General features: G+C 37.7%; 1 pseudogene; it reads right to left on the bottom strand.

The window, feature by feature from the left end:
- Positions 1-7101: 7101 nt before the first annotated feature.
- LOC149014590 (protein MIZU-KUSSEI 1 pseudogene) lies at positions 7102-8096 on the bottom strand (annotated as a pseudogene).
- Between the last annotated feature and the right edge of the window lie 8811 nt (positions 8097-16907).

Below are 16907 nucleotides of genomic sequence, written 5' to 3'. Positions count from 1 at the left end.
TTTTGGGTCAAAAAGAAATTGAGAAGGGAACTTTTCATTAGAGTTACCCCTTTTTATTTCAGATCCATTGCTCACTTGGCTCTTGAATTTTTTTTATTTTTTTGGCTTCTTGATCTCCTAACCCATGAAGAAAAATTAAAATTTTCCTTTGGGTACATTGAGCAGTGATTGTTAATTTGTTACTGCCTGAGAAAAATAAAAGGAACAAACTCCACAAATTCTACCATTGTTAATAATGAAAATTGAGTAGGTTGATTATTTCAAAAAATTAAAGGCATTTATTCGGTTAATGACCTAATGGTGCTAGAGAACTTGAAAAACGGTTGATGTCAGATGGACTTGATTCCATGTGTATTGTGAATTGTGATCCATCCACCACCTCTTTGTTTTTTAATTTTTTTTTGGGTTATAAACAGAATTCTATTAATCAAAGCATTCAGAGGACAACAACAATCCTTCAGAAAGGAGGGACATACAAGAAATGATGGTGGAGTGACCCATCACACTCTAAATGACTTATGTTTATGGTAACATAAAGTAAGAAAATCAAGGAAATGGAACTGGAAAAAAAGGGAAGCAAGGCTCAAATGTCGCTAATCACATTAAAAGTAGTCCATTCAACAAAAGCTAAGATGTTGTTCAAGGTTGCAATTAGCAACAAGCATTCTAATGCAAACGTGGATGACACCAGCCTTCATAGCTAAACCAGAGAAAACAACACCACGAACACGTCTACTAGCAATAAAATGGGAGTTTGACTCCCATGTTATTCACCCTTTGTCTCAGACTCTCCACAAGGTCCAAGTTTAGATGGAAAAACCTAGCCAGTAATCTATTTAAACGGGGACCTTATATCTATCAATCAGGGAAATAGTGGATTTTGGAGTCTAAAAACGAGGTACAGAAGTGATGGTGTGTTCTACAAAAAAAAAAAAAAAAAAGTGATGTGTACGTCCTATAAGCAAGAAAATCAGCATTATTTACTGGAAATGAAGACGAGAAATTGCTGACAGAATACAATCTGATGTGTGTTTGTAAGTCATTTTCATCAGAAATCCAACTTCCATTCTCATCTCCGAGTTTAACTGTCCAATTAATAATCTCCCCTTAATGATTGATGCATGAAAAAAACTTAAATGTTGAACATGCCATCTTTAACAAGCCTTTCTTGTCCAAAATAGACTCATTCAACTAAACTCTTAATGTCGTCACTTCTATGTCCCACTATTGAACTCCTTTTCTTTTTTTCTTTTTTCTTTTTTTTTTTGAAAATAGCCCTGTCGAACTCATTCCACTTAATTAAATCTATGGCTACACCATTAATGATGACTCATTAATACACCATTAATGATGATTCATCATATTATATAAGTTTTAGTGTCACTATTTGATACCAGTCATCTAAAAGAAAGGCAAAAAAAAAATCAATATCAGAATATTAATAAGGACTAGAGTTCTTTAATATTAATATGATAAATCATCGCAACCCTGGTCGTCGCCCACAGCGTTCGTGTTGTCTGAGAGGCGGAGAGGCTCGCCTGGTAGTCTCTCCACCTCCCCTGCTCTCTATCGCCCTGATTTCCACACCTGCTTCTTCGCCCTACTTCTCCGCCTCCTCTGCCTCCCCGCTCTGCTTCTCCGCCATGCTTCCGTTTCGCCTCTGCCTCTCCCATCTCAGCCCCGACTCTCCCATCTCCCACCCGCTTCCATCTTTCCCATCTCTCCCTCTCTCTATTTTTCATCTCTTCCCTCCACCCCACCCCGCCGGTCTCCCGTCCCGTGGTTCCCTCTAGTTCATCCATCAACATTATCTTTTGTATCTTCTTATTTCTTTTTCCTTCTTTTTCTCTTTTTTTTTCACTACTCTTTTTTTTCCCCCTTTCTTTTCTCCTTCTCCCTTCTTCTTTCCTCCTTTTTTCTCTCCTTTGTCCTCTCTCTTCTTCTTTTTCTCTCTTCCTCCTCTTCCCTTCTTCTCGTTCCCCCCCTTCTTTCTTTTTTCTTTTTTTTTTCTCCTCTCTTCTGTCTCTTGGTCCGCATTGTCTCCCCTTCTTTGGTCTCTCCTCTTCTCCCTGCCTCTTTGGTTCTCCCTTGTTGTGTGTCTTTCCTTTGGGTTGTCCCACTCTCTCCTCCCTTGTTTCCCGTTCGTTCTTGGCCCTCTCTTTCTCTCTCTTTCCTTTTCCCTCCGTTCTCGTTGTTCTCCTTCCCCCTTGTGTCCTCTGGGCTCTTTGCCCTTCTTCCCTGGTCTCCCTTTGCTTCTCCTGTCCTCTCCGTCTTTCCGTCTTCTCCTCCCTTATCTTTTTCCCCTACCTCTCTTGTGTGTGGCCTTGCTCGCCCCCCTCTCCGTTCCTTTCCCTGGTGTGTCTCTGTCCCTCCCCTTCTAGCTGCCCTTTGTTTTTCGGGCCGCCCTTCTCCCTCCCCTCCTTTGGTTCTTCTTGCCGCTTCCCTTCCCCTCTGTTCTTTTCCTTTCCCCCCCTGTGTCTTTTTTTCTCTCTCTCTCCTTCCTTTCTCTTTTTTTCCCCTCTTTCTTCTTTCTTTTCCTTCCCTTCTCTCTTCTTTCCTCTTCCTGTTTTTGTTTTCCTCCCTTTTACTTTGTTCTTCCTTCTCCTCTCTCCCTTTTTTTTTCCTTTCTCTTTTCCTTTTTGGTTTGTATCCTTCTTCCCCTTCTTTTTTTCTCCTCCTTTTCCTTTTCCCTCTTTTTCCTTTGGTCTTTGTCCTCTTCCTTTTTTTCTTTCTCCCTTTGCTCTCTTCCCTGTTCTTCTTCTTCTTTTCTTCTCCCCTCGCTTTTTCTTTTTCCTTCTTTTCCCTTTCTGTCCCTCTTTTCCTCCCCTGCTTTCTCCTCCTCCCTTCCCTTTCTTTCTTCTCCTTTTCTTTTCCTTTCTTTTTTCTTCTCCGCCCTTCTGTCCTCCTCTTTTCTTTTCCTTTTCTCCGCTCCCCTCTTTCTGCCTCCTGCTTTCTGTCTTGGTTTTCCTTTCCTTTTGCCTTGTGGTGGGGGTTGGTTCCCTGCGGCTCCTTCGCTCTGGTTGGCCCCCCGAACTCCGATTTTGATGATTTTTGGATCGTTGGAAAGGTCTTTCGACGATCTTCGATTTGGTATCTTATTTGCGTCAATCGGATTCTCCATCACTGATCTACAGATATTCCAAAATTACCCTTTTTACACTATCGAGACTAATCTTCTTTCTTTACTTAAACTTTAAGAGAGTTTTTGAGTCATTATAAGGGTCATTTACCAACATTTGTATAATTTCCAATCCTTCGGGCTCGAATTAAATGGTCCACAATTGTCGCCGAATCAAGGCCCAGGTTCTCGGTCTTAAAACCACGGGTTAAAGGGGTAGAAATCCGGGGGATTTCACATCCCCCTTCCAGCGTTCCCCTCTCTCCCTCATCTCTCAGATCTCTTCCATACTACAAGCATATCTGGTGTTTTGCCTTCCTCTCTTCCGCCTCTATAGTCTCCACCTACCGCCTCTCAAGTCTCCACCCTCCGGTCCCCGGTCTCCGTATTTTTGCTCGGACACCCAGATATGTCGTTGTTTGGCTTCGATCTGTTTGTTTTTCCGGCCGCTCTCTTTTTGGTTGCAGCACCTCCTTTTTCTTTCTTTAGTTTTAAATAACAAATAATTTCTTTGGTTGCAGCGATCATTGGTGCACACCGCAGATTAACTCCACCTTTGGATCCAGGTTCGTCTCCGGGAAGCTTAAACTCTACGGCAAAGTCGGATGGCAGGTCCGACCTTCCTCCGCATTCTTGATGTTACCACTGCAACAACCGAACAATTGTTGTGTCCGCCCTGGAGGCGTGTTGTGTGTCCGCCTTTGAGACGTGTATTTTGTCCCCTATGTGGGTGCCTGTGCTTATTTGGTGTTGTATTTGTTGTAGCTTTCTTTCTAAGGGTATACTAGACTTGACCTTGTCCGATGGGCTTGACCCATCCCTTACTCTGGAGGACCTTATCTATTGCATGTATGACAGTTTAGTCGTATTCCGCTACTTGATTCGATTTGAACCTTGTGTCTTCATGCTCGTGTGTCTGTATTTTTCTTTCTTTAATGAATGAAGTGTTGTTTAATCAAAAAAAAAAAAATCTTTACATTGGAATCAAATTTGTACTATTATTTTTCTTTATAAAATACAATGCATTAAATTACAATTGGCAACTGAGAGCCCTTCTCCCTCCCAATTCCCAAGGAGGAAAAAAGCCATTTACAACTAAGAAAGTCAACCCCAATCAAGATCCCAGATACATTTAAGTCTCATAAGAGGCCAGACACCAGCAATTAATAGAATGGAATTGCATATTTCTTTAAGGTATTAGATCATTATATTTTACCCCAAAAAAAATCATTATATTAGCAACATTAAGCATGTATTGGATATAATTTGTTGAAACATAGAAATAAATGCAAGTATTCTCATACGACTAGAGACACTAACAAACAATATAAAAGGAGAAAAAAATATTCTTATATTTTATCATTTTAAGAAAATTATCTTTGGACTCTCTTTATATGGAAGTTTTCGACACCAAGGTTCACTTCTTTATTTTAAGAAGAAAATCATAGAACAATTCATACAAAGAGAATTTGTACAAGTTTAAAACGGATAAATTAAACACAGAAGAACCATTGTATACCTTACCCTTAGATTTGAGAATCATGGTGTAATATGTAATTTCCTTTTTCATTTACATATCAAAACAACTTCCCCAAATAATACTTCATTAACTTAAGTTGTAAAACTTGCTGATTAAATATTACTTGTATAAATTAGTGAAAAGTATTTCTAGCTAACACCACTAAGCTCTAGTAAATCACATACCTCTCTCATCATTTATCATTTATATACCAAAAGGGCATCCATCTAAAAACAAACCCTTCATTATAGTTCACAAAACTTCACACATCAGAGAAAAATTCATTTAACAATACCAATACCAGCTTCCACACCAACACCACCAACCACTCAAAATAAGTAATTAAACCATAAATAAAAAGGTTGGGCACCTAATATTTCCTTTATGATGAGTCTTGTCAGGAATTGTCAAATAAAATTTCAGGCCCACTAAACTTAAATTAATCTACTGGGACCCTGGATTAATTGAGTCATGTCTCATGTAGGCCCAAGAACACAATCTCTATAATGAAAGCTGGACGGACTGGGCCTGTGGGCCATCCCTATAATCTTCCTCCTTTGGAGAAATATATCAAGAATTTTCTGATCCCATCTACCTTCAGACCATTGACATTAAAGAAGCTATAAGTTAAACGAATGAACAGCAGAACCATAAACTTAAGCAGCAATTATTTCCAGCTGGGTTAAGTTAGTCCAGCTTGTATTCATCTTGGTTGGGCCTGGCCCATTGAAAGAAAATCCAAGCCCATTAAAATTTGATCGAATAGAAACATAAAGCCCAATAGCATTTTCGATCAAATCAAGGGAACGAACCTGCCCAACTTGAGATGATGAAACAACCCACATTTGAAAACAAGCAGGTATCAGGAATCTGGGGTGGAAATGGGCCGGTGGTCAAGCCCACTAATATATCCAAGAATACGTAAATGAATAAAGAAGGGAGAAAGGCAGAAAGCTGAAAGGGAAGGAACACCATATCTAACCAATCATGTTTAAACCCCACCAGTCTTCTTATCTGCTAAAAATTCTAACATAACACGCGGTCCAGGCATTATTAGGGTTTCGTTTGTTTGGGGAACTGATTGATTTTCTTTTTTAGGTTTCTCATTTTTCAAATCATCCATGGAAAAGGTGAAATGGGCTGCCTGGTTGCATGGGTCCTCCGTCCCTATTCCTGATCAATGCTGAGTCCTTTCACACTTTTAAGGATATATGGACAAACAATGGTCCTTGGGTTTGGGTTTACCTCCATGTTGAAGGTTGGCCCATATGGTCTACAGAAGGACAATTTAGTTTTTTCCTTTACTTTTAAATAAGGTTTAATTATTTGCTTGGTGTTGAAGAAATAGTGAATGAAGGCAGAAGGAAAATGATATCCCAAAATAGAGAAGGGAGAGGAAAAATCCTATTTTTGAGAATGCATTGTTAAGTTTTGATCAACTCCTTCATCGGGTGGTTATTTGATGTCTAATTGTGCTGATTTTTGAACAGCAGGTTGGTGACTTCTCTTGTTCTTCAAATCCAACTGTTGGATCGTGAATTTTAGCTCTCGAACTCAACTAAATTTTTACTATATGTGCCTCTATTTTGGTGAGATATATTTGCTTTATCTTGATTTATTTATTCTGAAATTCATATATTTGATAATGTATGCCAAGAATTATTATTGTTGATATTTGTCTCTAGTTTTATTCAGAGAATGTCATTGTATTCTCATTTTTTGTGATTAGCAAATTTTTGGGTGGACTACAATCTCGTGGGTTTTTTTCTTCGCAGCATAGAGGTTTTTCACATTAAAAATTATTTGTGTAATAGTTGTGGATGTATTTATGATGCTATTTACATTAAGTTGTGAATAAAAGATATTGTCCACTTTGAAATTCCCTACAAGAATCTCAATTTATTTGTTTCCTAATAGTTTCACTTAAGAAATAAAAGAGTTAGTTTGTTTCTGATGTTCTTGTCAACATTGTGATTTGATTTGTTCGCTTCTTTCCCCATCACCTTGGAATTGCAAATTGGAATCCATAACCCCATTAACGAATTCCTACTGTTAATTTGTATATATCTATTGTGCACCCCATTATGGCTTATACTTTCTAAAGAGGAAACAAGAACACAGTGAAATACTAGAGGCAATTAAGGAAGCAAGAAGACATTAAACTTTTTACCATTCTCCTTTGTAAGAGGAAACGAATCTGACCCCTTTCTCACTCTCTCTACAGTCTTCCCATCTGATTGGAGATCGAATGACTAAAATACACTGGGAGAGCATTAACAGTATGTTATTTAAACCAATGTCCAAAAAAAAATGTCCTAGATATCCTTTGTCCAGCCACATGAATGACTCATGCCATGAGATTATCTAGCTGAGGCTTTGAGATACCAGGCATAGGCGATTAGCTGAAAAAAACAAAAAACAAACCGAGTTGTCGGCCACAACCATGGAGCTGACGAATGGCAGAAGCAAATATATATAGGAAGGAAAGGAGAGTGATTGCTCATCAATGAATCAACCCAGTTGGTTTCCAATATTCTTTTCTAATACAAATAAGTTAATATTCTTTGTTCAGAGTCTTTACTCCACTGAACAAACCGAACCCAAAAGTGCAGAAGTACTATATAATCAACATAATGTAATGGGAAAATCTTTACAGAGATTACACGCAGTATCCATAGGTGAAGGAGGAGGAGGAGGAGATTATCTATTTTATTCATGACTCATGTCGATCTGAGTAAGAATATGCTGAGTTCCTGGCCGGAGCTACCAACTGGGTTGATCATGTGGAATGACTCCGAGTCGGGAGACCCAATGACTCGTTCGAAACTCGCTCTTAAGTACATGAGATCCCCATCTTGATGAGACTTTGGTTCGATGGGTAACACCCCAGCACCCACAGACACCGATTGCATCAGCTTCAACACAGAAGCATCACTCTCTGTCATCTGACGCTTCACGGCAAACCCAGCTTTCCTACCATTGCAGTACATGGACCAAACTGGTACGTTAAACAGAGAACATGATGATGACGAGTATGAATAATACATGTTGCACTCCAGCGCAATTCTAAGCAATCCATGTTGCATTTCTCTTGCAAGATAAGCTGTCTGGATGGCGAATTCCAGCAGTAGCAGAGGAGATCTTCTTGAATCATCCTGGAGGCAAAAGCTAACTCGTCCCTTCCTATGACCGAAGAACGTTCCAGTAACGGATGACCCATGAGTTACTGAGTCAGTGTCACAAGAAGCCGAGTCTTGTGACTGTTGAAAACCGCAACAAGGGACCATGCACTCCACCAGTGACCGAAATGATCGCCGGAATCTGACCTGTCTGCCACACTCTACTGCTGTTGTTGAATCTATAATGTAAAGAGGCCCTCTTTGGCTTCCCAAGTCTATCATCCTCATCTTTTTTGAGGGACATAAAAAGAGAGAAGTGAATTGAAGGGTGCTAAAGTAGCTCAATGAGAATGAGAATTATGAGAAGAACAGTGAGCTTGGGCATATAAATAAGGAGAGACAGAGCGAGCGAGAGAGAGAGAGAGAGAGAGAGAGGAATAAAGATAAAAAGGAGGCTAGAGGTTCCTTTGGGGGTAACAATAATTCTGCCCACGAGGGTCTGTGGGGCTTAATTCTGGATGCACTTGAATGGCGCGTGTGACCGAGTAGTCTTATTGGAAAGATTGGTTGTCTTTTTGACGTTCTCTCATTTCTTAATTCTCCATCTCCCTTGTGTTTTTCTTCTCTTGGTGTTGGAGATACCAATTCGACCTGCACAGCTAGGGTTGGTTATCTGTGCTTGGACCTAAAACCTGCTTTGAGAGGAACAAGAAGTTTGGATATTTACACATTGATGATCATATACATTAGATCGAGAGAGCACTTACAAGTCTTGACTTGGTTAATCACCACACGCACGCATGCATGATTGAGATATTCCACAAAACCCAGCTTCCGGCACTGCTTGTGGTAATAATGAAAGCCCAACCTACTGTGGCTTTGAGTTGTCAATTAACTTGTGCATGTTGTTCTGTGTAAGTATCTGTATTGTCCTGTGCGGAAGGGCTTGAGTGGTCTCCAGGTCAACCCCAGCTCTCTCAGATTAACTTTAAGGATAAAGTTCATGTGTATATCTGCCTTACCTTTGCTAAGTACGTGGCACCTCATCCCTGGATTCCAAGCAACATATATACACACAACGATGCGTGCATTGCCTGAAGTTATGTTTATCTCAAATCTTTGTCGATAGCATTGTTCAACAGGGCTGCTTTGAAAACTGTGGTTGTGGTCGTAGATTTAAGAGTTTGTTTTTGTATATCACTCATTATTATCATCGTAAAAAAACTAGCTGACGATTCACTATTATTCTGTAAATTACGGAACACCTACTTAAAAAATCACAAATGACTCGTAGTCAAGTTTTGTGACTAGTAAAATTACGCAAGTGTCCTTATTCTTGTTTAAGTAATTTAAAATTCAAATTACCTAAATGCCCTATGGATTGTGAAATGACATAAGTACCTCTTATTTAATTCCCTCCCACCACCCCAACTGCTGTCCGAAACCACTCCACCCTTTCCCTTGCTGGTGACCACTTCCTTTGTCGGCAGCCACCCCAACCCTATCTTTCCTTTTTGAACGTCGTAATTTTACTCTTTTTTTTGGTAAAATGAACTTCCTAGTTGTGGTTGTCAAATCCTAGACCGCCATCGTAGCAGATCCATGAATGGACCTTTCATTTTAATGAACAAATACTTTTGCTGCTTCACTTCTCATTTAGTTCACTCTTCTTCACTTCACGGTATTCTATGACTAGTGAATTAGGGTTTAATTGATTATAGCTTTTATCTTTCAAATGAAATCCGTTATATGAATATTTGTAGAGAAAATGGATTGGGATTGAATATCTGAGTTGAGAAGATTCAACACCTACCTTTACTATCCAATATAGGGCTTAAATAAGAATAAGGATATTTAAGTAATTTTGTCAGTCATTTAACAATAAAACTTAACTGGAGATGACTTATAAATTTTCAAGTGCATGTCATGTAATTTACAATATAATTGTAGGTTGTCACTAGTTTCACCTCAAGAATAGTGTGTGCCACAAACTTTATCCAAGTCTAAATGGTAAACCACACATCTTAATGAAGTGGGACAGATCGATAACCCCTGGGGTAAAATTGAAGATTTTTCATTGAACTTAAAGAATCTATACGCCATTTTTCATCTCACAGAATCTACATATAGGTGACAAGGAAGCTTAGTTTAGCAAAAGAATGGAGATGATTATTTGTGTTTATACACTGGACCATTCAGACTAGATACTACATTTGCTTATCGGGGTTGTTCATTTCTTTGTGGTTGGTGTTGGTGGCCATCTGAGGATGATTTAACACATCTGCAGAGGATTGGAAATTGGAATACAATTCACATTAATGAACACCAACCACAGTGCTATTGCCCTTAAATGTTACAACAGAAATATTTTATGTCTCTGAGTTGTCTTCATAAAGACACAACTACAGAAACCTAGCTACTATTCCCACTCACAACTGCAAGCCGTGATTCATTCCTCTAGCTTACAAGATCAGAATGGCCCCTCTAGAAATGATATATGCATGGGATCTTAATCACAGAACACAGTACCCGCATGCAGAAACAAAATTTATTCAATAAAAGTCATGAACAAATTAATATTTTGGACACAATATATAGGATTAAAGCTTAATTAATGAATGAATAGATGTTTTGATGCAGGGCTTTATGTTTATGCGATGCATGGGAGTGACAAAAGGAATAAGAGAAGAAACAAATAGAGACGATGAGTCCATCAAAAAGAGCAGTCAAACTTCACATTCATGTTTTCGTTCACTCATTGAGCAAGAAAGCAGAAAACTACCTTTTGGACACTCCAACTATATATGATTGTGTAATATTAATGAAGCCACGTACATGCATCAACCAACAAATAAAAGGGTTCCTCTTTCATGGGGTCTACTGCAATTCTTTTCTGCATTTATATTATATATGTTCTGCCGTTATCTCGAGGGAGAAGTAGGGTAGGTAGGAAGATAGAAAGAAGAACCAAACAAATAAATTAGAACAAAGTATAAGACGAGGAAGTTGACTCATTGATTCCATTCGATCATCTGAAAGTATTTCAATCTCTATTCTTTATTATTTTCTTGTATATATACCTGTCATGATCAGTTCAATGGATTGCTTAATGGTAAATCTTTGATTCTTTATAACATGAGAGTACTTCATTGGCCTTTTCACCTTTAGACAAACCACCATTAATGGATGTTCATGGACGGCTCAAGATACTGTGTAGATCCTTTTGCCCGTAGATGTATCCCCTCACCTATACTTCCCTAGAAATAGAAGAAGAAAAAAAACTAAAAGCTCTTCCTTTTCAAGTGTGGTAATGAAATTATAGTGAGATGCGGTGGTAGTTAGTAGCAGAAAGTAGAATCTAAAATTGATTTTCCATCATTTAAGTGACGTGGTGATTCGCCCACTAATCATATGGTATGGTCCCTACATCTTATGGATGGTGGTAGATTGACTCTAGTTGTTAATTAAATGTCCTCCAAGAAGCACCCAAAACTCATGAAAGTATGTAATCATGTATAATCGTATATAGTATTTTGATGCTAGGGACCAATTTCTATTGATGTATGGGTTTAATCTTTGCCTTTCCATGAGACAATGGGACTAGTGGTATCTGACTGTGTTATGTTTTGACCCAAATTTTTGTACCTGATTTGAAAAATGAACCAGCACTAATATATTTTGGTGGGTGAATCGAATGACTGCTTTTGTGAAGATTTGTTGTGGAAGTGGAGGGCTTGAGCTGATAGTCCCAAACTTGGAGCCTACTATTGATCTCTGTTTTTGGAGTGGGTGCGGGGATGGAGCCCCTATGGTATAGTACAACCCGACTTGATGGGTCGGCCCGTTTACCAATTGACGTTTATATATATGTATCTTATATTCGTCCATCACATTATTGAGTGATTTGAGATTTTTCGATTATGGTTTTAGGTGAAAATTCTTGTAAAGCTGTTTTAGTAATTAGTTGTAAGATCTCCTTCTGTTCTTCTTTTACATAGTGGAAAAATTCTTTGTTTTTGTTTGTGGACATGACATATCACATCACATCAGTGTGTAAATTACGTTAAATCTCCGTGTGTTTTCGTTTTTATTTTTTATCTTTTTCAATTGAGATTGATAATTTTACAATTAATTCAAGTATATAAGAAGATCTCATTCTATATAGATCAAGGAGGAGCCTACGTGGCCTCATTGTGTGCATAGGGACCAACGGGGACTTTTTATGGAGGTGATTCATTGCAAATGGATTTTTTTTTCCCTTCACAGATACATATATAGAATGGGATATGAATTTTGAAATGAGATATTTTGAGATTTCCATATCTTCAGATTCAGTGTACCTAGCTACCAATTATTCCCATTATACGAAAGGATTACATTATCAAATGAATGACCAAAAAGCAAAAGCAAAAGCAAAATGATTTTTTCTAATTTATAATTAAAAGTAAAAAGTTCATTAACACGGGCATTCCTACCCAGAACAATGGGGAAATCGATCAAAATGCCTTGAGAACACTCAACTTGAGTTCTCTCCTTCAGTTCAAAAGAGATATTTTGTGTAGCACACATTTTACCCAAAAAAAAAAAAAAAAATTCTCCACATTAAAAATTTTAACAATGGAGATCTAACCTTGTCATATGATGCAATCCTATCTATGAGAATACAAATAGTAACTTTCATTTACATAAATAAGTGTATACAAACAGTGGGCTGGACTTGGTGCAGCGTTGGCCCAATGGGTCAAGCCCAGTTGTGTGACAGCCCATGGAACCTAGAGTGAAATTTGATCAAAATTAAACATTCTAACTCTTGCAATGTTGCTCGGTCGATAAGACCAACAATTTTTAGTGAAGAGGTCGTAGGTTTGCTTCTGTTTGATGGTATATTATATAATACATTCTCCATTTCCAATATATAAAAATCTTATGTTCTGGAATAAAAGAACGAAAAACATTAGACGTTCTGCTCGCTTCGTATAAGAAAATATTTTGATCGAGATTTCTTCCCCACTAATGTTAAAAGAAAGATGTTTTCACCATTTGCCAAGCCCTTTGGTGGATCTAAGAGGGGTATTTGTGACTATAAATAAGAAGTTACATAGGAATTAATGATGAACCCAAAATTCAATCAGAATATTTATTCTATTAGTTACGATTTCCTCCAAACAAAATGAAGAGAGACTCTTTCGTTCAGGTGATTTGATTTGATAGTTGAAAACTTGAACCCTAAAAAGTTACCATTTTCAGTATATTTATCTATGAGGGTGGAAGATTGTATTTACCTAATATATCTCCACTACATATGTAGAAATAGGATTCATCTCTAGTTTATCTTGTCAATGATTAAAAAGAAACCCTCATTCTATGTGTGTGATGAAAAAAATTTAAAAGAAGCACAATCTGATCCGAAATTCAAGTGAAATCATATAAACGATTCTGGAATAAATTTAACACTCCTTCTAAATGTTGGGCTGGTAGGCAACAAAAGGGATCTTTGGAGAGGGTATTGTAGATGACATCAAGGAATTATGTAGAGCTTTCATATCTTGTAAAGTGGAACATGTTTCTAAGAACTCCAATGTAATAACGGATCTCCTAGTCTAGAAAGTCCAGTCTCTTTTGGAGGCGACTACTTGGCTTATTTCTCTCTTTGGCTACGTGAGTTATGCTTTCATGCTCCCTTGGCTAGTCCGTTAATTTAAATAAATGTTTGGCTACCCAAAAAACTAAAAACAGCAGCAGAAGGATTCTCTTCGTGTGGGGCCCATACGTACCAATCGGATTGAAAGGATTACACGTGGAGCTGAGAAATGAGAACCAAAGCCGAGTACGTACCTGAAAAACATATACTCGGAGACGGCCGGATGTGGGCTATGCGGCCCAAGCAACTGCCAGGAAACTGCGAGGCCCCAAAAACTTGACTGAAACCTCTCTAATATGCATTTCTGTGTTCAGAATATAAAATTTTAAATCTCTGAACAGAAGAAATTGATCTATTCAAAGAATGCATCCTTGATACAAGCTAGTCTTTCCCTTGGTCCTAAAAGAAATATCGTCTCGTCTACTCAGAAAGCAAGTGTGCCGGATAATTGATACCATCAAGGAGATTAATGATCTCAACTCCCTTAAATTTAAAAAGGAAAAAAGAAAAACAAACAAAAAATCCTCTGTTGCTCTAAAATTTGACCGAGGCTCAATTGATTCTTTGCTAGACCAGACCTAGTTCTTGAGAGTAAAGAAACGTGAGAGTGGGCTGCCTCAAGGGACGAGAAGCCACCTTCAATAATTAAGTCAGAAATTGGAAGAACATCAATCTTCGTAAAGAAGAGTGAATGCCCAACAAGGTGAAGAAAAAAATGTCTTCTTAAGGTAGTTGCAAGAGAGTAACAGCTGGTGATAGTGTTCTAAACTTACTTTTCTTGGTGAAGAGTGTTGGTATATATATCACGTTCATACCTCTAAGGTAGATGAACGTTTCGCAACCTTCCGATTTTCCGCCGAAAATGGAGGGTAGAGATGACCTTTGGAGGGTAGCCTGATCAGCAAACGAAGAGCCTGACATGCTATATACAACCTCACTGGATCAAGTGATCAACCTCATGTTTATATTAATGTGACATCAATCCCCAATTTTGGCAGACAAAATGTGAGGGCGTAGCACTCGAGGGAGGCTTAAGCAAATGAGAAACTTTATTAATGCAGACAAAGAGCATTTAATGAATTTCAGTGCATTCAATACAGAAATTAACGTGCAAATTGATATTTGGACGAAGGATATGAAAAATCTCCTCGCAATGTTCTTTAGCCGGGAAGTCACTTGTCGAGAACTTAATGAAGGGTCATTCGAGAAGTCCATTGCGACAGCTGGCTGTTAACATGAGGCGCTCTTCTTAGTAAGTATCTATCGAGAAATGCCCTGTCGAGAAGTGTCATACAAACCTTGTTGTACTAGGCTTGAGCCAAATGTTCTGGCTTACGCGATTTATTCTGGTTCAACAATACAAACCATAATACTCACAACACCCTCTTTATTGCAATCTCAAGGTCTTAAAGGATAAGAATTCCCCATTATGACTTGTCGTCGAGGTAAGGAATTTTAATTATAATTAACATCTTTATATAAACAAGATATATACGATACATAATTAAGATATTAATTGACACATACATCTTAGTATCTTACATGACAAGGGAATAAACACAAAACCACGTCATCTTACATCATAGAGTTGTAGAATATATGTACCTTCTAGATCTACAGAAAGATATACAAACAGATTTGTATTATAATTGTATATATATTTTTTTAGTATAATTATGATAACTTTTGAAATATAAAATTTTGATTTATTAATCTCAACACATTAGGGACAAGAAAGCCACACAATAATTATTAAAAGAAAAAAGTGATTAATTTATCATGTACAATGTAAGAAGACATCATCTACATGTATAATAAAATAAACCATTGTCGACTCAATCATTAAATTTCATTAATATTGAAACATGGGAAGAACCACCATACAAATCTTATGGAAAAGTATATCTACATTTGAATGCTTTGTGTATCTTACGTGGCCCTTAGTCATTTGTCTAATGACATTTTTTAATATCTTTTTTATTATACATTTTGCAATCCTGATAGCTTATTAAAATTCTAATTTGCAAAGAGAACTGTAGATAATATGATTTTCTTATTATTATTTTGATTTTAGATATAGTTATGAAAAGCATATTACAGGTAGAATTCTTGCATTTCTCAGCCGAATGCGATCAATAAATAAATAATATAATATAATAAATTAAATCTAACTCAGAATTGGATTTTTGCATCATAGAAACGTCAAATTATAATGGATTACAGCCTAGGTTGTTTTCTGTTGATGACACACTCATCACCAAATTGTTTAATTTTATACACAAATTGTTTGGTTTTGTCTGTTGGTGAAGCGGAAATCAGGCATCAAAATAATATAATGATGTAAGAGAAAACGTCGTTTACCAAAACAACACCTAAAAACAAGTTAGAAGCATTCAAATAAGATGATCTGAGAATCTAAAAACGAGATTTGGTTGATTTTATAATTAAACATCTAGCTTTGGGCGGTCCTCCGGTTCTATATCTCCACGTGCCGAATTAGGAAAAATCGAATCTTAAATCCCGAGATTCTTTGAATTTTTAGTCTTTGAGGAATAATCAATGTTGTGACTTGAAAATTTTAAGAGAGTAATTATTTGATAATAAATAATAATAATTTCACCTAATTAACCTTAACAAAGGGTAACATGCTGGATCAACTAACCAATATGTACGTGTATGCTACAATAAACGTAGTTTACAAAGCCTAAGAGAAGGAGAAGCAAACAATTTGAAGGGCATGACAGGCACTAAACAAGTGAAGCAGGCTTGTCACCCAAAACCAGCAGCTTTGGTTGTTTTTCTTCCTTGCTGTTCAATGTGTTCATATACAAGTCAATTTAGACCAAATCAAATGACTAAGGCTACATAGTTTTTGACACCCCTAATGGTAAGGATTGCCGAGTCTCGATCACCTCTTGTTAGAAGAGAAAAATGTATCAACGGGGGTTGGTCCAAGTAGTAAGCAGCTTGGTCCGCTTAAGCAAGGTTTCGGTATCGAAACCTTGTGGATGCAAAAAATCTCCACTCGGAGACTCAACCACCATAGCCAGGTGTGCGACCCGGGTCGAACACCGGATTAGTCATGGCAAAGTCTTAGAAACCGGGATTGGCAATCAAAAATTTAAAAAAAAAAGAAGAGAAAAATGTGTTTTCACAATTTAAATCATATAGTAAAATAGTGAGATCTATTTGTAATTATTAGAGAAATCAAAAGTAAAAATCTTAGTAGACCTCATGTGGGACCCAACCCTTATCTTGTATTTTAAAGTCATTTCTCTTGTTGCATTGGAAAATGACCACACTACATTGGGAGCACAAGCTCTCACTAGGGGCGCCATTTTATTTCCACACATAATTAGAGAGGAAAGTACATCTTCGGAGCCACTCTTGAGTCCGGACGCTCCCCGATGGGCCCCAGCGTGGGCCCGGTGAAACTTGGACAATATTCCGGGGCCGCTTTCGCCCGGGGTGGGATCGATTACTCGAGTACTATCCTCATAGCATATTGAA

The sequence above is a fragment of the Hakea prostrata genome, chromosome 5 (genome assembly GCF_041222555.1).
Source record: "Hakea prostrata isolate BN-2017 chromosome 5, UWA_Hpros_2, whole genome shotgun sequence".
In the NCBI taxonomy this organism is placed as follows: Eukaryota; Viridiplantae; Streptophyta; class Magnoliopsida; order Proteales; family Proteaceae; genus Hakea; species Hakea prostrata.
The sequence above is the reverse complement of the archived record's forward strand: the minus strand, read 5'-3'. Positions and strand labels throughout refer to the sequence as shown.